Source organism: Triticum urartu, chromosome 7A (assembly GCF_056163025.1).
Source record: "Triticum urartu cultivar PI428250 chromosome 7A, HENAU_Tu73, whole genome shotgun sequence".
Classification (NCBI taxonomy): Eukaryota; Viridiplantae; Streptophyta; class Magnoliopsida; order Poales; family Poaceae; genus Triticum; species Triticum urartu.
The window spans coordinates 631642804-631665824 of NC_141879.1; the positions used below are offsets into that span (position 1 = coordinate 631642804).

The 23021-nt window shown below is 45.8% G+C and overlaps 3 pseudogenes; all 3 read right to left on the minus strand.

Annotated features, from left to right (window-relative positions):
- Nucleotides 1–1740: 1740 nt before the first annotated feature.
- LOC125518995 (tyrosine-sulfated glycopeptide receptor 1 pseudogene) lies at nucleotides 1741–5294 on the minus strand (annotated as a pseudogene).
- A 9091-nt stretch (nucleotides 5295–14385) lies between these two features.
- Nucleotides 14386–15144, minus strand: LOC147960824 (secreted RxLR effector protein 161 pseudogene; annotated as a pseudogene).
- Nucleotides 15145–16214: 1070 nt separating this feature from the next.
- On the minus strand, nucleotides 16215–20440 carry LOC147960825 (uncharacterized; annotated as a pseudogene).
- Between the last annotated feature and the right edge of the window lie 2581 nt (nucleotides 20441–23021).

Sequence of the window (23021 nt, forward strand, 5' to 3'; positions counted from 1 at the left end):
GCCTGTGGGTGCCGTCGGACCTTCCTGAAGGGCGTCGGGTACACCCCTCCCCTCACTGCCCCCCGCGTACCGGGGGAAACCCTAGGACTAGTCCGGGCAGCAGCGGCGTCGTCGTCGCCTCCTTCTTGAAGGTGTTGCTTGGTACACGGCGCTTCGGGTACTGGGAACATGGTGGTACTTCTCCGGAGGGTGCAACTGTCGCCGGTCATTTTCGTTTCGTCGATCTGCCGTTGTTGGCATTTGTTTCTCTTCCTTTCTTCTCTGTTTTTCTTTGGGCTTGTTTGTGCTGCGGCCCCAGCACCTATCGTTGGATGTATCGATGGTTGCTTTGTAATACAAAGTGGGGGAAACCCTTTTTCGTAAATTTTGGGTCTGGCTTGCATCATTTTGTTTCAGACATATCATGCGATCTTGCTGTAGGCTGTAGCTGTCTTGAAGTTTCTTGCTATAGTAAGAACCGAGATAGACCATCTCCACGAAGGTAGCACAGTTTTTTTTTTTTTTTTGAACAAAGGTGGCACAGTTTTCATTATGTCACTTGCGTCCGAGTCCACCAATTGTTTTGAAGGAAATCTTGTTCCTGGAACCGGCGAGACAACTGAGCGAGCGAGCGTGCAAACCTTAATGGGCTGCAGCCCTGTCAAAACAATTGGTTTGCACGCTCATCTCAGGACTCCTGAAGATCAAATGGCCCGAAATTGTCTCAAAACAAATCAAACAGCCCGCAATCCTGGGGCCCTGACAAACTTGCCCAAATGGGCTCTGGGCTCTGGCCGTGCCAACCGCGGCCACCGTCTGCCACTGCCCCCCTCCCCCATCTCCGGCCGCGGCGACGCGAGGCCGCCTCCCCTTCCGCCGCGGGGCGCAAGCGCAACCATCGGAAGCGTTGAGCCGGCGGCGAGGCGCCGCGGTGGCGCGACGGCTGAGGGTCGGCACGGGGTAACGACTTGATGCCCTAGGAATTTGATTTGGTTGTTGCTAGCGCTGCTGTTTCTTTCGGTGCGGTGCCCGTCCATTAGCAAACCCGCCTCATGCCATAGATGCGATTTTTCATGGCGTTCGAAGAAACCGTTATTAAGTCTGCTACAATGTGTTGTCCGTGACATGCGGATTGCACTCCTTTTGCTCTGGGTTCTGGATCAATGCCGCGTCCACAGTTCGATTTCCCCACCAGACCTCATATTGGTACAGTATACTGAAACTAGCTCTCCGATGGCAACAATTAGGACTTAGTGAAGCCATATGCGCGTGATTCTGGTCTCAGAAATAAATCCAATGTCATAGGAACAACTAGTCAACTAGGTGCTGTAATGTTGGACTTCCCACGTTGTGTTGTGCGCCTTTTCTCAGAGAAATCGAAGTTATTCTGCTAGCATATCAACATGTTCCCACTCCGCTTCGCAGGATTGTTCTCGGAAGTGCACTGAGGCAGCTCAAATAAATGAAGATGAATTCAGCAACAGCTCTGAACCCACTTTCTCTTTCTCAAACAGCACCTGGGGGCGCATGTCAACCCACTTTCCGTAATCGTGGAACGGGGTCTGGAGCTGCAATGTTTCCACACACAAAAAAGCAAAATTGAATATATGGTCTTGTAACTACGAGCCTTTTTTCTACTCAGCTTACACACATAACTGTGCAATTTGTTAGAAAACAATCATTTTACTCAGTTTACACCTAGTCTAGCAAAGCGCAAGAATACCATTTTCCGTAATTGTGGAACCGAGTTTGGAGCTGAAATGTTTCCACACACAAAAAGAGGCAAAATTGAATATATGGGCTCACAACTACAAAGCCTCTTTTTTTTTCTGTACAGAGATGTACACTACACACACGACTGTACGATCTGTTAGAAAACAATCCTTCTACTCAGGTTACACCTAGTCTAGCAAAGCACAAGATTACCACCTGTATCTATTCTACTTTTAACTACATTTCCACCTGCAGGTTCACATCTGCATTTTCCAGGCAGGATACCACCTCTTGGATGCTTGGCCTCTGGCAAGGATTATGGTTGATACACTTGCGAGCAACTTCAAGCACCTTCAGCATTTGCTCTTCATGCCCTTGTTCTCTCAGCGCTGGATCCAGGACTTCAGTATGCTTTCCCTGGGACGTCATCTCCCGTACCCACTGGACAAGTTCCTTGGACTTGGACAGGACCTCGACGGGCCTTTTCCCCGTGAGCAGCTCAAGCAGCACCACTCCAAAACTGTATATGTCTCCCCTCAGTGTGGCCACCCATGCGTGCCCGTACTCGGGAGGAATATAACCCAGAGTGCCGACCAGCTCAGTTGTGACATGTGTGTCATAGGGACGGATCAATCTGGCAAGCCCGAAATCTGCAACATAAGCTTTGAAATCTCTGTCAAGAAGGATGTTGCTGGACTTGATATCACGATGTACAATGTGTGGCTTGCAGATATTGTGGATGTAGAAAAGGCCCCGGCTTGCTCCTTGTGCAATCTCTAGCCTTGTTGGCCAGTCAAGCAATGTGTTGCCATTGTCCCTGTTGTGAAGCCAATCATCCAGGCTGCCATTCTCCATGTAAGAATATATGAGGAGCCTCGAGTTTCCCTGGATGTAGTAGCCCCATAGAGGCACAAGGTTGTCGTGTTTCGCCACGGTGAGTGCGTCAACCTCTGCGGTGAATTCTCTTTCCATCAGACACATTTCGCCGTTGAGCTTCTTGATGGCAAGCTTGGGTCCATTTGGCAGTTCTGCCTTGTAAACCAGACCATTACCTCCGCAGCCGATGATGTTCTGCTGGTCAAAGTTATTTGTGGCCTTTAAGATATCATGGAAGGTGATTTTGCCTGATTCTCCCTTGCCTTGAGGTACCATCACCAAAATGCTTCCTTTCATCACATTGCACAAGTCATCTGATGCAGAGGTAAATGAACTTGCCTCTATGTCGCCATTGCTGCTACCCTTGTTTTGGTGGACAGAGTTTGTTCTTCTGAGGGCCATAAGCAGACGTCCCAGCAAGAACAGAATGGCAAGCCCGCCGAAGAACACACCTAATCCAACGGCAGTAATGTTCTTCTTGTTCCACCGTCTTGGGGACGCTGAAGATGATGTTGAGTTGCAGTCATTATTGATCATAGGGCCACATAGCTTTGGATTCCCACTGTAGCTAGAATTTGAAAAAGAATCAAACTGTCCTCCACTTGGAACTTTCCCTTCTAGCTTGTTGTTGGAAACATCAAATTTGGAAAGGAAGTGCAGACCATTCAGTGCAGATGGTATTGCACCTGTGAGCTGGTTGTTCGACAGATCGAGTGTTTGCAGGTTTGTGAGGTTGCAGATTTCTTGTGGTATTCCACCAGTTAAGCTGTTGGAGCTTAAATTAAGGATGTCAAGCATTTTTAGCTGACCAATCTCAGGGGGAATCACACCAGTGAAATTATTGTTGTCCAGACACAATTTGTTGGGGAAAGCACTGACCATCCGGTATTGACGTAATGGTGTCCAAAATACAGGCAACTCAAGGAACTTTGGGTCCAGCTTAGCAGCATTTTTCTCTGATAGTAACATCGGCATCTTTGTCAATGCAGCTGGTATATCCCCTGTAAGTTTGTTGCTTGATATATCTAGAAAGAACAGGAAGCCCAGCCCATCAATCCAGGATGGTATCGGTCCAGTGAGTTGATTCATTGACAGGTCTAGCATCTCCAATTTTTCAAGCTTTGATATCCAAAGCGGGATTTGCCCAACCAATGGGCAATCATCTATGGTGAGTACCTGAAGCTTCTCAAAACCATCAATTGTTTCATCCTGTGGTATGGTTTCACCCTTGAAGTTGGTTCCAATAAGCAGGGAGGTGAGATTCTTGCAGCTCTTGAGCATCTGAAGTGCATTTGTGATATTTGTAAAAGAGTTGCCGGTGATTGAAAAGAAGGAGAGGGACCTGAGATTTCCAATGCTTGGTGAGATCTGGCCTTGAAATTGATTGAAAGCCAGCCGTAACGCAACTAGGTTGGTGCATGAGTAGATACTTTCAGGAATTGTACCAGTGAAGTTGTTCAATGAAAAATCAGCTGTCCTCAGATCCAACATGGTGAAGTTGACTTTGCTAAGTTCCCCGGTAAAACTGTTGTTTCTGATGGTAATGTATCTGAGATTTGAGCAGTTACCTAGGGCCGGTGGCAGCTCACCAGACATCTTGTTGTTGTCCAAGTAGAGTTGCTCCAATCTTGTTAACTGGCCGACAGAATCCGGAATCTTGCCACTGAGGCCAGTCGATCCAAGATTAAGGACAGTCAGACTGCTTAGTTTTGCTATGTGGGAGCCATCAAGAACTCCTTGCAAGAAATTGTTGGGTAAGGAGAGCTGCTCCAGTGAGGTAGCATTGAAGAGTTCCGGCGGGAGAGCTCCGCTGAGGTTGTTGTGTCCAACCTTGAGCACTTTCAGCATGGAGCAACTGCCAAGCCCTGGGGGAATGTTGCCACTGAATTGGTTGAAACAAAGGTCAAGCATGTCAAACAAGGGGGCGTTGCTGCAGATAGAAGATGGTATTTGTCCTGTGAAGGTGTTGTTGCTCGCATTAAGAGCAAACAGATTCTTCATGGCCTCCCATGTCACGGATGGAAACTGTCCTGTAAACAAATTGCTTGAGATATTCAGCACCTGGAGAGGAAGGCCAGTATCTGAGGATTGCAACTCCTGCAGAGGACCATCGAGGCGGTTGAAGCTGACGTCGAGGACAGTAATGCTTCTGGAGAACACCAATTCTGCCGGTAGATTGCCTTCAAGCGAATTATGAGACAGGTTGAGGCGCAGCAGGCCAGGAAGATCGCCGAAGGATGGCGAGACGAGGCCTCTGAGACCTCTGGAAGGCAGCAAGACGTCCGTGACCGTGCCGTCGCCGCTGCAGAGGACGCCTTCCCATTGGCAGCAGTCCGTGCCGTTCACCCACGACACGTTGAGACTTCCGCTGCCGCCCGGCACGAGCCCGCCCAGGAAGCCGAGGAGGGCGCCCCTCTCCTGCTCTGTGCAGGAGCTGGTCGGCGAGACGAAACAGAGCAAAAGGGCGGCAGCGACAAGGCTAGCGAACGGTGCGGACGATTTGGTGGTGTATCTACTGTTGCTGCTACTCCATGATGAGCTGAGCGGCTGCATGGTTTCCTCTCATGAAACTCGGCTACCGCAGGGGTGCTTTGCGCTACTCGGACCCTGACTGCCTAAGCAACCACCATGGGCGATGGGTTCGTGGCGCAGAGCAGCATGGAGGAGGAAGAAGAAGCTGCCTGCCGTTCCCTCGCAGAAAATGGTTAAGGTGAGGCGCTATAGACGCATTCACATCCTAATCGGCTCCTTTTGCACGTTTGCCACTAGCGTGTTTTTCAGCCCATGGAGGAGGAAAAGGAGAATGCTGCTGTGTGGGCCCCGTTCCTCATGTTTGACCTTGTTGCTTGGGCCAGCACCCAGCCTCCGGTGGTTCTGGTATGCAAAAGTCCAACTTCCCTATGCAATACATTAGATGTTGTATATCCTTGTCTAGGATCTCGTCACACAGCTTTGGAAGTTGGTGTTGAATACTGCGCCATGCCCGTATAATAATTCACCAGCTACGTACGTATATCTATGCATATCTTTCTGGCTCAATGGTACGACCCTGATGCTCAGGAAAACCAAAGCGGTAACTATCAACAAGTTTACCGCGGCGTAGATGTCAATTCTGCTCAGTATTTGCATGTCACCGGCGAAAATCGACAGCCATTGACTAAATAGCCGTTGATAAATTCTCACCGCGAGCGCGCAGAATAAGAAAAATTATTTACTAAAAAAAACAGCTCCATTATTTCATCTAAAAATTGTGCCCTTACACGTGGAATCTCTTTGCTGGGAAGGCGGGTAGGTTTTTTTTCATGATTGAACAGGGAAAGAAAGGCGGGCGTCGTCGTCGACGCATGAAAGGAACCGGTGCTGAAGATTCCAGCGTCTGCAAGGCACTTCTCTTCTTTTTCCCCTAGTGGTAGGTACATGGAGAGAGCACTTGGAGCTTATCTTTGGGGATGAAGCGCGCACATAATCTGATCTGATAATAAAGCAATCAATGATTAACGTCGCCGTCGGACGTCGTTGATGTGTGCGGGTGCGTGGTTTGATTGCTCAACTCAAAGGCGGGTAATGGAGAGATTTGGTGCCAGGCGCGGCCCGTAGACCCGCACTGGTTCGCAGATTCTTGAGCGCAGTTCTTCTGTTTTGTTATGTTTTTTGCAAATTATGTGTGCGGTTTTTCTTCCTGGCTGTTCGTCGAAATATGCCGGAAAGGTGTTTTTGGGGGTGGGTGGGTACCCCGTTCTTACCCTGCCCGAGGCGTTTACTTTTTTGGAGCTCCGTTGGAGAGGGGGAGGGAGAGGGAGGGGTGATGGGTGCGTCTGCAGGAAGCTTTTCTTTCCGGTTTGTTTTCCTCCTTTGGACCTACCGCGAGTATGACCTAGAGACCACACCTTCTCTATGACCTATGCACGGATCACGACAAGAAAACACACATCAAGCAGCGAGCTAGCGTAGCGTGCGTGGGATTCAATTCGAGATGGCCACTTGAGCAAAAGTCGCCGGAGGCTGTAGCAGCCATGGAGCTGTGAGCTGCATGCATGTGCTGTCGCCCATTGCAGTCTACGTCGATGGATCCATCGATCCACGTAGAGATATGGATCAAACTACTAAATGCCATCTATACGGGGTATCATCTTCTTATTTTTGCGGGGAGAAGATGCCATCCATCCACTATCTACAAGTGCGCTAGGTTTACAATCTAACAATTCTTTTACATAATGATGGTGGCTACGTGGCTCTCCATTAGTCAGTTCTACTAGATTCGATCTGAGATATGTTCTTGTCCATCGCCATTGATTTATCACGGGTGCCGCATGTGGTTGTCTCTGTCTAAGAGAAAACTGACGGTCATGTCTGAATCAAACTATGCAACTCAGAGTATCTCTAATAGCTGCCCCTATAACAGGGCACCAAAACTTGCTTTGGAATAAAATTTGGGGCATGAAAAAATGTTTTTTAGGCACGAAAAAGTGAGTGTCTCCATCAACTGCCCTAAAACGGTGCACGAAATAGGCACGATTGCTTCAACAGCTGCCCTCAAATAAGGCAGCCGCACCACATATTTATTGTGCACAATTGCATATGTATTGAACAAAAATATAAATTTTGAATATGATTTAACTTTGCAGGATCACCACATACATAAGAATGAACAATATATTAACTAGAACTTCGAATCCACGTATCAAATTACAACAGTTTAACATATTGAACAAAACAGGCTTCTAATTTCCCCGAATCAAACTATGCAACTCAGGCCTCCACTTTCTTTTTTGTAGGGAATTCATAGTTCCACTCGGTAACCCGAGGGGGAAACCTACTTACCCAACTTGCTCTTGTTGTCTGCCAATATGTAAATATTTCTGAAAAGTTGGAAATATGGACATGAAATCTATCTATTATGTAACAAAATTTTAAATTCAAATTCGATTTGTATACTAAGAAACAGTACCTAGATATGGCCTTAGTTTTCTAGAATTTTTTCTTCATGTGTACATCAAATTGAGGATTTAAAACATGACAGGATAGATCCATCTTGTTGGAGTGTTGTCAATTTTTGTTGGAATCGTTATTACTCTTTTGGACGAACAGATTGTGAAATGTTGGGTGAGGCTTACCAGTCATCAACCCCTCTTGGTTTAACTTCCCTTCTAAGATTTTGATGGCATGTGGTCAGGACAATTGTTTGCTGTTTTACTCCTAGAAATCTATTTTTTTTTGTCGGATAACTAACTCGAAATCCTCTTTCTTTAGCTTTGTCATGTAAGCCACATGTATAATGTTTATTATTTACTATAGATCTTATTTAGTGCCAAACGAATCATTTTTCCTGTTAGTTGTACCTCATGTTGTTTGCATGTTGGTGTAGGTTTGATGTTCGCATGTGTTGTTTCCAAAATATGTATGATAGATCTTAACCGCCGGTTTTCTTTTGCACAATGGTAAGCACTTGGTTCGGTGCGTGATCCTACAAAGGACAATTTATTTATGGAAAATGATTCTCCCCATTCTAGTGCATTGCCTTTCTGGGCATCTTCACCAGTGTTCCTTCTTATTCTCGGTGGCATATTTCTTACTCTTTGATGTCTATTTTGTTCAGATAACCTGCTCGAATTATCTTTCCCTAGTTTAGTCATATAAGTAGTATGCATAATTTTTTAATTATAGATGCACTTGGTTTGATACATGATCCTACAAAGTATATTTTGTTTAGGGAAGATGATTCTCCCCACTCTAGTGCACTGCCCTTCTGAGCGTCTTCATGTTCGCTCCCCTCTCATTCTCGGTAGCATAGGAATTTTGTACTCATTGATGTCTATTTTACATCTGATAAGCAACTCAGAGTTATTTTTGCATGGTTTAGGGCGTGTTTTGATCTTCTCCCGCTCCACACTTCACAAATTCCTGGAGCAGATCTGAGCCGAACGAAATAGCACCGAGAAGCTATCTTCAAGAAGTTACGATCGATCGCAGTACAAAAACGCGAAGCACGGTCGGCACAACTCCACCGATAGGAAAAGATGGAGTTAGCCAATATTACAATCAAATTGCCACCACCAAGTGAAGCCATCGAATCAGTACGCTCTCAAACAGATCGCTAGTTCGTTCCCTCAACTGAATCGGTACAAGGGGCGCGTTCCCTTGATGTTTAGCCCAAACTGGGCTCCCTCCAACGGCCCAAACTGACGCCCAACCAGGCCAGCAACCTCCCAGCTGGGTTTTAGCGATGGGAGAAGCTACGCACGACACCGAACGCTTGGGAATTGCCAGCTGAAGCAAGAAGCTGGCTAGGGAAGCAGGATTTGGGAAGTTTTTGAAGCTGGATAGTCATATAAGCAGCATGTATAATAAATTAATTAAATGTAGATCTTACTCAAATTTCTTTCGGTTAGTGTTAAGCACTTGAATATAATACACACTCCTACAAAGTACGTTTTGGTTAGGTAGAGAAAGAGGGGGGGGGGGCAAAACTACCCCCCCCCCCTCTTTCCCAGAAAGAAACTATAGATCTTACTCGGGTTTATTTTCCATAGTGGTAAGCACTTGGTTTGGTGCATGATCCTACAAAGTACATTTTATTTAAGGAAAATGGTTCTTCACTCCAGCGCAATGCCTTTTCGAGTGTCTGCTTCATGCCCACTTATGATTCTCATATATATGTTTTTTACTCTTTGATATCTATTTTTCTTCTACTAACCAACTTGAATTCTTTTTCCCTATCCCTAGTTAACGTATAAGTGGTATGTATAATTTTTTTAACTATAGATCTTAATTGAATTTCTTTTATGTTAATGGTAAGCACTTGGTTTGATACATGAACCTACAAAATATAATTTATTTAAGGAAAATGATTCTCCTCATTGTAGTGCATTGCCTTTCTGAGTGCCTTCATGCCCTCTCCCTTCCCATTCTCGGTTGCATATGAATTTGGTACTCATTGATATCTATTTTTCTTCTGATAAGCAACTAAGAGTTTTTTCCATGGCTTAGTCATATAAGAAGCATGTATAATAAAAGGTTAACTATAGATCTTAATCGAATTTCTTTCGGTTAGTGATAAGCACTTGATTTGATACACAATCCCACAAAGTATATTTCTTCAGGAAAATGATTCTCCTCACTCCAGTGCATTGCCTTTCTGAGTGCCTTCATGCCCGCTCCTTTCCCCCTCCCCCTCCCCGTATCCTCCTTCTTCTATGATGTCACCTTCCTCCTACACCACTTCTACCATGATATCTCCTCCACCCATCACCTCAACATTGGAGCTAGTGGTGCCCTCAAAATAATAGCTTGTTGTGCCACTGAGCTCGAGGTGTATGGCGGCTGCAATGAGATGGTGAAAGGATCGATACGGTCGACTAGAGGGGGGGGTGAATAGGAGACTATAAATTTTAATCTTTCTTGTAGATTTTAAGGCTTTGCGGATAGAAGAGTTTACTAGATATGCAACTAGGTGAATGCAACCTATATGACACGCAAGCTCCAAGAAGAAAAGCTAGGCAACAAACTACTTAGCAAGCCAACAAGCATACAACAACAAAGAAAGGTGCGGGAAAGGATTAACCACAAGTGAGACGAGGACGCGGATTTTAACCCAAAGTTCACTCTTCCTTGGGGAAGAGCTAATCTCCATTTGGAGCAGTGCCGGAGCCAAAGCTTGCGGAATGCCACCAAAGGCTCACCGTATTCTCCTTCGAGTCACCCCCAACGGATGAGCCTCGAATCACTCGGGGTTGGTCTTGAAGGCGACCACCACACCTTTACAAACTTCTGCGGAGCACACCACAAGCAAGGAAGCTTCCGGAGGAACCTCTAACCGCCTAGGAGCCCAAGCTCCAAGAGTAACAAGTCAATGGGGAAGAAATGTTGCAGGGAACACAATTTGGTTTGGTCAAGTTGTAGATCGGGTCTTGCTCTCCCAATCCCCAAAGTTTCAACAAGTTTGGGCGGATGGATTGAGAGTATTGAGCAAAATGGGGTGTAGCAATGGTGGAGCTCAACAAGACATTAGGGTTAAAGGTTGGAGGAGGAAGAAGGGCCTATTTATAGTGTTTATGTGAGGGTGAGCATTTCTGCCCTTTGGACCCCGTGCGCACGGGCTAAGTCAGCCCCGTGCGCACGGGGTGTCCAGAGACAAACGCACCACCCCGTGCGCACGGGGTATCGAGAGAGTTACCCAGTACCCCGTGCGCACGGGGGTCAAAAGACCCCGTGCGCACGGGGTACCCAGTAACTTACTGTTGCAACTTTCTGAGTACCACAACACACACCCTAGATACATATGAGGTGGTTGGAGTGGGAAGGGTAAGAGAGAAGGCTCGGTAAAGGCATTCCCACACAATATTTGTCCACACAGACCCCTCTTAATAGTGCGGTCTTTCCTACGACTCGAAGCAAACCAAAACTAAACCTTCGAAGCGTCGAAAGACCACGCCTTTGTCCTTTTTAAAATGGGGGGCCGCACATCTCCATCGCGGGTGCTTAGAACCAATAACCTGAGATAAACTTTAGCAACCGATATTAGTTCAACTAACCACATTGTCATCACACCAAAATATAGCTTAAGTGCCATTGCACTTTCAATCTCCCCCTTTTTGGTGCATTGATGACAACGTGGTTAGAGCATGGCAAAGAGAATAAACAGATAGAAAGCCATGGAACAAATAATGATCATGATAGCTCCCCCTATATATGTGCCCGAATACAAGAATGCATCTAGTACACCCATAGGAGGTTCGACCAAGATCACTATTGATAAGTCATGAGATACATCAAAATAAACCTATAACGGTGCCTAGATCTCATGACACAATGTGGTGAGCACATAATGTGAGACCCAATAAGCATAAGCATATGAGGATAATAGCAAGATACAATAATAAAGCTAGAGTCTCACAACCACACAGACGGAAAGGAAATAAGAGTATCTCAAGCCGACTAAAACCAACCAACAGCGAGAAACACGAGGCTTGAGATCTCAACACACCCACGAACACACACACCACACACACCACTTCTCCTCCTTTGTCATCAAGAAAACAAAAAGGAGACAAAAGGCGACACGAGACCCACTAGACAAGAGGAGGAGCACTCGAGGCATCATCATCATCATCAAAACGCCACCCAGCCATTGGGAAAGACTGAGCAGTGGCCTCACTGTCGACGTCCTCAGAACCTGGACCGACCTCCTCACCAGCAGCAGCCCTTGCTGCCGTCTGCTCATGCCGAACAAGCTTCTCCTTGTTGATTTCCTTGATCTGACGACGCTGAATCGACTGACACATCTTGAACATGTTGCTCAAGGTCTTGAACAGCGACTTCTTCCATCCCTTGGCAAAAATGGCCTCAGAGCCAACAGACTTGGCCTTACCACGAGGGATCCGTGCAGTAGAAGACATGCCTGGAGTGTAAGTAGCACGATCCTCAGGCCTAGGGTTGCGCCCCTTCTTGATGGGCACATAGGAAGCAGGAGCAGCTGGGGTCCGGTTGGAGTTGCGCTTGGGAACGACAGTCTTGAAGCTAGCAATGTACTTTGCTGGACAGACGGTCTCAATCAACGCCTGAATGAACGGAGCATAGATCAAGGACTTGTTCTCTTGTACACACTGACGCAACTCGTAGTACATGAAATCCAGAACATCCACTTTCTTCTTCTGATGAAGACACACAAAGACATCAAGCATGGAGCTCCGAATGTTATGGGAATCCCCCGCCTTTGGAGTGAGGGTATACCGCATGATATGGCGCATGGTGTCATAGAGGGGCAGGAGGTCTTTGATTGACCCAGTGACAAACGACTTCTCTTGTTTGTAAGCAAAGGCAATCTCATCCTTAGTGCGCTGTCCACTTTCCCGAACAATGCCAAACTCATCAGAAACAGTCTCTTCATCCATGAATGGGCAGGGAATGATCTCGGAGAACTTTGCCATAGGAGCTGAACACTGATATGTTCCGGACATCCATGTGAGGGTGCGAGCAGAATCATTGGAGAAGTACAGAGTGACAAAAAGCTGCATCACAAGATCTTCATTGTAGGGGTGGTTGAAGGTGACAAACGAAATCAAACCCAATCGTCCAAGAGCGGTGTACATACCGGGATACAGATGATCATTGTCGCGCAAACTCTCAGTGTTGACTTGCTTGTGAGGAGCAAACTTCTTTGACTTGGTCATAAGAAGCTCATGATAGATTCTTTGCTGAAATCCATTTTTGAACCGGGGATCCATTCCCATACTCGTGGCCTTAACATACGGATGGTTCTGTCTCTCAGCCCAGATCTCTGGCTTGGTCCACTTGACAAGAGGCATATTCCGGAGGTCACACCTGCCCGTAGTAGCTTCCTCCGGACTAGACTCCTCTCCCTCTTCTTCATCTTCCTCATCACGATCATCTTCTTCATCTTCCTCATCACGACCATCTTCTTCTTCTATCTCATCATCTTGTGATTCATACTCTTCCTCAGATTCATCGGAAGCCTCAACAACGGGCCGCTTTGAGGCTGCACGGCGAGCACGGCCTTGACCTGTCCCAGACCCCTGACCCATGCCTTCAGACGGCTGACGACAAGCAATGGTGAAGTCCTTTGATCCTTCTTTTGCACGCTTGCGACGAAGCTCAGACCTCTTGTCAGCGGAGTCTGAAACACACACAAAAACCCAACAACACATAGTACGAGACACAAATGAGTACAAGTGCTAGAAAAATGGCAAGGAGATAGACAACAATCTATGCAATAGTTCCTAGAGAGCCCGTGCGCACGGGGGTTTAGACCCCGTGGGCACGGTACAGGACCGTGGGCACGGGGCCTCGTGCGCACGAGGGTCAAACACCCCGTGGACACAAGGGTCTCCCAGCGGCAGCCACTTCTAGATCGAAATTAGGGAGTGAATGCAGCAGAGAGACCAACGGATCTACGCACTAGACTACTATCTACAAGTTTAGATGAGGACAAACGAATCTAGGGAGCAAAGAAACCCTAAGGCTAGAACAAAAGAGGGAACACAAGGAGATGGAACCAGAGGAGAGGACCAACCGGAGGAGGACCCCATCAGGATCCGGATCCACGAAGGAAGAACTCCGACAAGGCCCGGAGGAGCTCCGGCAAGAGGAGGCGACGACGGCAGCGCTGGAGGCTTCCTGGGGAGTGGAGGGGGCGAATGGGTGGGAATGAACCCGTGCCCCCCCACGCCCCACCTCTTCAGGACCAGAAACCGCAGACCCCGTGCGCATGGGCTAAGTGAGCCCCATGCGCACGGGGGTCCCGTGCGCACGGTACAGAGCCCGTGGGCACAGGGGCCCCTTGGGCACGGTACAGGCCCGTGCGCACGGGGTATCTAGTAACTTTGACATGAGTGGATCTTTTTAAATACAGGGCTGAGTGTATACTCTTACCCCTACTTCACAAGGCACTCGGTCTACGTTTCTAAACACGCCGCGAGGAAAGTCCTATCACTATGGAAAGGGTATATGTGGAGCACTTGTACCAAAAAAATGAGGAGAACCAACCAAACAGAAAGAAAAAGAAACACGACACCACACACACGAAACAAACACGGACAAAAAAACCTCAAGCGATGGCGGTCGCCGAAGCCACCATGTTTGAGTTTACTTGGTATGGCACCGCGAAGATATGAACCTTGGGCCCAAGACCAATACTCATCTTTGAAGCACAAGTACCACCTAAAGTGGCTTATGTGAAAGATGGTGTTTGTTTTATGCACTTCTAGGATAAGATAGCTCATGAGTTGAGCTAGCTCCCCCTAGACATGTGCCTACATCTAAGAAAGATAGTACATGAGTATGTGTGTGTGAGCAAGAGTTTCATCTGAAGTTACTAATATCCACGATATTTAGCTCATGCCTTAACTCGCGGAATCTTGCTTCGTCAAGGGGCTTGGTGAAGATGTCTGCTAGTTGATTCTCGGTGTTGACATGGAGTAACTCAATGTTTCCCTTGGCCACATGATCTCTAATGAAATGATGACGAATCTCAATATGCTTGGTCTTGCTATGTTGAACCGGATTCTCGGCGATCTTGATGGCACTTTCATTGTCACACCAAAGAGGCACTTTGTCACATTTGACACCGTAATCCATCAAAGTTTGCCTCATCCATAGTAATTGGGCACAACAACTTCCGGCAGAAATATACTCAGCTTCGGCTGTGGAGAGAGATATACAATTTTGCTTCTTTGAAGACCAACTTACCAACGATCTCCCTAGGAATTGACATGAGCCGGATGTGGACTTGCGATCAACCTTGTCTCCGGCCCAATCCGAATCCGAGTAACCCATTAACTCAAATGATGATCCCTTGGGATACCAAAGGCCCAAGTTTGGGGTATGAACCAAATATCGAAGGATCCTTTTCACTGCCGAATAGTGGCTCTCCTTAGGAGCGGATTGAAATCTTGCACACATACACACACTCAACATAATATCTGGCGTAGATGCACAAAGGTAAAGCAAGGAACCGATCATAGAGCGATATACCTTTTGATCCACTTCTTTACCATTTGGATCAAGATGAAGTTGACCATTTGTGGCCATGGGTGTCTTCATTGGCTTGACATCTTGCATTTTGAATCTCTTGAGCATGTCTTGAATATAACGAGATTGATTGATGAAGGTTCCACCTCTCAATTGCTTCACTTGAAAACCGAGAAAGAACTTCAACTCTCCCATCATGCTCATCGCAAATTCCTTAGTCATAAGATTCTCAAACTCAACGTTAATAGCATGGTTAGTTGACCCAAAGATAATATCATCAACATATATTTGGCAGACAAACAACTCTCCTTTTACCCTCTTCGTAAAGAGAGTGGAATCTATTACCCCAATCTGGAACCCCTTCTCGCTTAGGAACGCCGTAAGGTGATCATACCAAGCACGAGGTGCTTGTTTGAGTCCATAGAGTGCCTTATGGAGTTCATAAACGTGAGAGGGATGATCGGGGTCTTCAAAACCGGGAGGTTGCTTGACATACACCAACTCCTTAAGAGGACCATTAATAAATGCACTCTTAACATCCATTTGATATAATTTGAAATCATGATGAGAGGCATAAGCAAGCAAGATGCGAATGGATTCGAGACAGGCAACGGGGGCAAAAGTTTCACCAAAGTCCAAACCTTCAACTTGGGTGAACCCTTGTGCCACTAACCTTGCCTTGTTCCTTATTACTTGTCCATATTCATCTTGTTTGTTCTTGAAAATCCACTTTGTTCCAATGACATTATGAAATTCCTTGGGTCTTTCCACAAGGGTCCACACTTTGTTGCATGTGAAGTTGTTGAGTTCTTCATGCATGGCATCTATCCAATCCGGATCGTCAAGGGCATCTTCCACCTTAAGGGGTTCAACACAAGAGACAAACGAGTGATGTTCACAAAAGTTTGCTAAACGTCTACGAGTAGTTACCCCCTTTTTTATGCTTCCGTAGATGTTCTCGGTGAGGTGTTGAAGATGTTTTAGCTTGGCGGCCACTTTTTGCTCTTTGCGGTCAAGCTCTTCTTCACTTGGTTTTGGACTTGATGAAGAAGCTTGCCCTTGAGATTGCTTTAGCCTTGGAGACACTCTTCTCTTTGAAACCACAGGTTCTTGCTCAGTAGGAAGTGATGACGATGAAGACACTTGTGGTTGGAGTTGATCTAGATCTTGATCATGACTTTGAGCTTGATCTTGAGCCTCAACGATTGGTTCTTCATTATTCTGAAGAGTTTGCTCTTGATCTTGCTCAGGAATATGAGGGTCTTGATCTTGTTCTTGGATAGGTTCATTACTTCCCAAGGAATCTTGTACAAGTGGTGTTGGTGATGACTTCCCTTGTGGAAAATCCTCAAGAGGGGCTCTTACTCCTTCTTCTTCTACTTGGACGTGGGGTGTTTCTTGTGGGAGAATGTGGCCTATCCCCATTATCCTTATAGCTTGTGAAGGAGCCTCATCACCTACAACACTAGGAACAATTTGCTCCATGCGGGAGCCGTTATCTTCATTAAACTCCACATTTACCGTTTCCTCAATGCATCCGGTGGATTTATTGAGAACTCGGTAAGCATGAGAGTTTGATGCATATCCAACAAATATGCCCTCATAAGTTCTAGACTCAAATTTAGCTAACCGGGATTTTTTGTTTAAAATGAAACACTTACAACCAAATACCCAAAAGTATTTGACGTTGGGCTTTCTCCCAATTAGGAGCTCATAAGGGGTCTTGTTCTTGAGCTTGTGGAGATAAAGCCGGGTTGAAGCATGGCACGCGGTGTTGATGGCTTCTGCCCAAAGCTTGTATGGTGATTTGTACTCATCAAGCTTGGTCCTAGCCATCTCAATAAGAGTCCGATTCTCCCTCTCCGCAACACCATTTTGTTGGGGAGTATATGGTGCGGCATATTGATGCTTTATCCCCTCTTCACTCAAGAATTCATCCATTGTATAGTTTTTGAACTCGGGGCCATTGTCACTTCGGATTGCCTTGATCTCACAGTTATGTTGACGTTGAGCTTCTTTGGCAAAGTTGATGAAGGTTTCTTGAGTTTCATCTTTAGTCTTGAGAAAGAACACCCAAGTATATCTTGTGAAGTCATCAACAATGACAAGGCAATATCTCCTTCCTCCCAAACTATCATATGTTGGAGGCCCAAATAGATCCAAATGGATAAGCTCGAGGGGCCTCAAGGTGGTGATGATAGTCTTCACTTTATGAGCGTTTTCATGAAGCTTTCCGGCAATGCAAGCACTACAAGGACGATCTTTGGCAAAAGACACATTGGTTAGTCCAAGAATGTGCTCCCCCTTTAAGAGAGCTTGTAAATTTCTCATGCCCACGTGGGCTAGCCTACGGTGCCATAGCCACCCCACGTCGGCCTTGGCCATTAGGCATGTTGCAAGATGAGTTTTCTCTTTCGAGAAATCAACCACGTAAAGGTTGTCTTCAACATGCCCAACAAATACCACTTTGAGATTGCTCCTCTTAAAGACGGTCACATGGAATTCACCAAAATGTGAATCATATCCGGCACGAGCCAATTGAATAGTTGAAAGTAAATTGTAGTGAAGGGATTGGACAAGCATGAAATTTGCAAGAGATGAATCATTATAGATTACCACCTTGCCCAAACCCAATACCTTTCCCTTGCTATTGTCACCGAAGGAGATGTTCGAAGAGGCCTTGAGTGAATCAACGAACTCCACAAGCATCTCCCTTTCTCCGGTCATATGATTGGTGCATCCACTGTCGATCACCCATTGAGTTCCACCAGAGACATATTCCTACAATAATCAAGCTTTGGTTATAGGTACCCATTTTGCAATGGGTCCTGGTGAGTTAGCAACAAGGGTCTTGGGAACCCAAATAGTCCAAGCATAATCATCATAGTTAGTTCCAACAAATTTTGCAAAGGTATAGCCATCATCTCCTCTCATGAGAACATATGATGGATTGTTCTTGCCGGCAAAATTCTTGGGAATAGCCTTGTCCCTAATGACCTTACCATTCCCAACACCATTCATCTCCTTCTCCTTCTCCCTCTCCTTGCGCCCTTCTTGCACAAACACTACCTTTTGGGGAGGAGAAGGAGTCGGATCGATCTTCTTGTTGTTCTTACCACTCTTAGTTGCGGGATTAAACCCAACTCCCTCCTTGGTAACACACTCCTTTTGGTTGCTCAAGAGATCGTTTAGGTTTTTCTCCCCTTGGATGCATGATACAAGCCCTTTCTCAATTTGAGCTTTCAACTTCTTATTTTCCTCTTGAAGGGAGGTGCAATCATGAGCAAAGTTAACCGTACAAGCATCATCATTTAAATCAATATGAGGTACGGAAGTGAGAGCCTTAATGGTTGTAGCTTTTAATTGAGCATGAGACTCGGTGAGAGCAATGAGGTCACCTTTGACAACCTTGGAACTAATCACAAGGAACTCATGCTCCTCAACAAGTCTTGTATGGTCAACTAGAAGTTTTTCAACTCTAACGTTAAGAGCATCTTTATTCTCAAGAGCAAGTTGCAAGGCATTGTTGGTTTTAACAAAGTCAATTTGATGAGCAGATAAGGCTTCCTCAAGTGATGCTCTCATGACACTCTCTTCATTAAGTTCGTGCTCGAGGAGATCAACTCTCTCTTTTTCCTCTATAAGGAGGTTCTCAACGTTCTCAATAAAGTCATCGCGTTCGGCGAGTGACTTAAGGAGATCGCCAAAACAAGCACGAGCTTCACCATGAAGAGTTTTCATGAAAGCCATTAAGGATTCCTCATCATTATCCACACCCTCCTCACACTCATCCTCCACTATCTCACATGAGACATTGGGAGTGTAGTTGTCGGGTCTCTTGGGTTTGGACTTTGTTTTTACCTCTTTGGCCATGAGGCATCGATGAGTGAATGGCTTGTCCTCATTTGGAGAGTCGAAGAGGCCGGTGGTGGAGGAGGAGGTAGTGGCATGCATGGCAAAGGCGGTCGTGCCCACTTGATCATCATCACCGTCATCTTCATCTCTAGACATGTATTCTTCATGAACAAGAGCCTTGTCATCCTTCCTCTTTGCAAACTTGATGAACTTCTTCTTCTTAAGCACAAGCTTCTCGGACTTGTCTTCACGTCTCTCATATGGACAATCATGAACAAAGTGTCTTGGGATATCACAATTGTAGCATTTCCTTCGTCCAAAAGATCTTCCTTGAAGATTTCTTCCTTTGTTTGCCATGGCCCCAGAGTACTTCTTGACTAAGAGAGCCAAGTCTTCTGCAAAATCATTTGCCGGGCACGAGGTATCATTATCCTCCTCACATATCTCTTCACTCACTTCTTCCTCCCTTGAGGATTGGCTCATCACTTTCTTGGCCTTCAAGGCAAGATTGGAGTTCTTGGTTGCTTGAGCTATTGCATATGTTTTCTTGGACTTGGTTTCTAAAAGAACATGGGTAGAGAAAGTGGAAACAACTTGAGCCAAAGTCAACTTGTGATAGTCCGGACTCTGATGAACCATCATGACCATGGTATATTCTGTGAGAACCATAGCATCTATGAACTTGTCCTTGATGAATTCATCATTTGCCCAAGTGCACCCAAAGGTTCTCAAGTTTAGCACAAGGGACTTCAATCTTCGGTAAACCTCTTCTGCGGACTCACCCTCATTCCTCACAAAGATATTGACTTCTTGTTTGAGCAAGGCCAACCGAGATCTTCGAATTGCTTCATCTCCTTCAAGAGCCTCCTCAAGGCAATCCCAAATTTCCTTTGCGGTTTTGAGAAGAGCAATGGAACACTATAGTCTTCAGTCACAGCGTTGCGAAGCATGTTGTGTGCAGTAGCATTGAGTTGATCATCAACTGCTTCCCTTGGAGTGAGATTCATTGGGTCCTTGGGGTTGAATCCATTGACCACAATCCACCACAATTGAGTTGAAGCACTTCGGATGTGAGACTCCATATCTAGCTTCCACTTAGCAAATGCATTAGCTTTCAAAGGGTGCGGAGGCCCAACAGGATTAATGCGGGGATGTTGCAAGGGTTGAGGAGAGTAAAAGGGTTCCACGGCATTGTACTGGGGAACTTGAGTACGAGCCGGGGAAGCAAGGGGTTCCCTCGAGTCATCCGCATCATGAACCTCATTTGGGTTAAACGAGTTTGATGCGGACGTTGATGGCTTTAGGCGATCATCAATTTCCTCCTTGACCGAGGCACGAACCTCTTTCAACATAGAGACTTTGAGGTCCGCAAACATTGAAAGAAGATCCGCCGCGGTCAAGGGGACATTCGGGTTAGTAGTAGCGGCAGGAGCAACGACTGGAGCACCAAGTGTCTCACTCGCGGCGGGGGTTGGTTTTGACCATCCCCCGCAACGGGTAGGCCACCTCCCTCATTCCCTAGATCGACCATATCCTCTAAGGTTGTAAAACCTTATATTAGAGCATGAGGCTCTGATACCAATTGAAAGGATCGATACGGTCGACTAGAGGGGGGGTGAATAGGAGACTACAAATTTTAATCTTTCTTGTAGATTTTAAGGCTTTGCGGATAAAAGAGTTTACTAGATATGCAACTAGGTGAATGCAACCTATATGACAAGCAAGCTCCAAGAAGAAAAGCTAGGCAACAAACTACTTAGCAAGCCAACAAACATACACCAACAAAGAAAGGTGCGGGAAAGGATTAACCACAAGTGAGACGAGGACGTGGATTTTAACCTGAAGTTCACTCTTCCTTAGGGAAGAGCTAATCTCTGTTTGGAGCGGTGCCGCAGCCAAAGCTTGCGGAATGCCACCAAAGGCTCACCGTATTCTCCTTCGAGTCACCCCCAACGGATAATCCTCGAATCACTTGGGGTTGGTCTTGAAGGCGACCACCACACCTTTACAAACTTCTGCGGAGCACACCACAAGCAAGGAAGCTTCCGGAGGAACCTCTAACCGCCTAGGAGCCCAAGCTCCAAGAGTAACAAGTCAATGGGGAAGAAATGTTGCGGGGAACGCGATTTGGTTTGGTCAAGTTGTAGATTGGGTCTTGCTCTCCCAATCCCCAAAGTTTCAACAAGTTTGGGCGGATGGATTGAGAGTATTGAGCAAAATGGGGTGTAGCAATGGTGGAGCTCAACAAGACATTAGGGTTAAAGGTTGGAGGAGGAAGAAGGGCCTATTTATAGTGTTTATGTGAGGGTGGGCATTTCTGCCCGTTGGACCCCGTGCGCACGGGCTAAGTCAGCCCCGTACGCACGGGGTGTCCAGAGACAAAAGACCCAGTGCGCACGGGGTATCCAGAGAGTTACGCAGTACCCCGTGCGCACGGGTGTCAAAAGACCCCGTGCGCACGGGGTACCCAGAGAGTTACCCAGTACCCCGTGCGCACGGGGGTCAAAAGATCCCGTGCGCACGGGGTACCCAGTAACTTACTGTTGCAACTTTCTGAGTACCACAACACACACACTAGATACATATGAGGTGGTTGGAGTGGGAAGGGTAAGAGAGAAGGCTCGGCAAAGGCATTCCCACACAACATTTGTCCACACAGACCCCTCTTAATAGTGCGGTCTTTCCTACGACTCGAGGCAAACCAAAACTAAACCTTCGAAGCGTCGAAAGACCATGCCTTTGTCATTTTTGAAATGGGGGGTCGCACATCTCCATCGCGGGTGCTTAGAACCAATAACCTGAGATAAACTTTAGCAACCGATATTAGTTCAACTAACCACATTGTCATCACACCAAAATATAGCTTAAATGCCATTGCACTTTCAGATGGTCCCAGGTATCAAAAAATTCAATGATGTGGTTCTGGCAAGCCGAATTCGTGTGGCTTAGACAAGTATGGTGACCTTTTTCTTGGTGTGTTATGCATGCATTATTATTGTTGCGTACACACTTTGTTGTGTTGCATTGATTATTATTTTCTATTTCCTATGTTGTGTATGTTTGTTGATGTTATTAAATCTGTTTTATGCTACATATTTTTATAAATGTCTCATGAGTTGATTTCTTATGTTGCATGAATTTATAGAATGCAGATATGTGGAGTGACCTAGAAATTGTGTTACCGGAACTTTTACGCTATTATGGTGGCACGTCTCATGTTTGCCCCCATAGGTGGATCAGATGATCAAGGGCGTGGGCCGTCGACCGACACCCGTAATTCACCTTTATTCCATGGATTTGTCTACATCCTAGTTGGCCGATAAAATTTTATTTCTTAACCGACTTTGCAACTTCTTTACCCAAATCTAGAAAAATAATCACCGTGATGTAATAATTTGTACACCTAGTGTGAAATTAAAAAAAGTATTGTCACTTTACCAATTTATTTATGATTTGGTGGAAAAAAGTATGGTCTCAGTTGACCAAGAGAATCTTATTTCTCAGTCGGTTCTACAAATTTCTTCATAATTTGATCTAATTTTTTGAGCGTGCCGTAATAATTTGTACGCCCAGAGCAAAAAGCATAGATTGCTTTGCTTAGAGTTTTGTATACTAAGAAACAATACCTAGATATGGCCTTAGTTTTCTAGAATTTTTTCTTCATGTGTATATCAAATTGAGGATTTAAAACATGACAGGATAGATCCATCTTGTTGGAGTGTTGTCAATTTTTGTTGGAATCGTTATTACTCTTTTGGACGAACAGATTGTGAAATGTTGGGTTTAACTTCCCTTCTAAGATTTTGATGGCATGTGGTCAGGACAATTGTTTGCTGTTTTACTCCTAGAAATCTATTTTTTGTCGGATAACTAACTCGAAATCCTCTTTCTTTAGCTTTGTCATGTGAGCCACATGTATAATGTCTATTATTCACTATAGATCTTATTTAGTGCCAAACGAATCATTTTTCCTGTTAGTTGTACCTCATGTTGTTTGCATGTTGGTGTAGGTTTGATGTTCTCATGTGTTGTTTCCAAAATATGTATGATAGATCTTAACCGGTTTTCTTTTGCACAATGGTAAGCACTTGGTTTGGTGCGTGATCCTACAA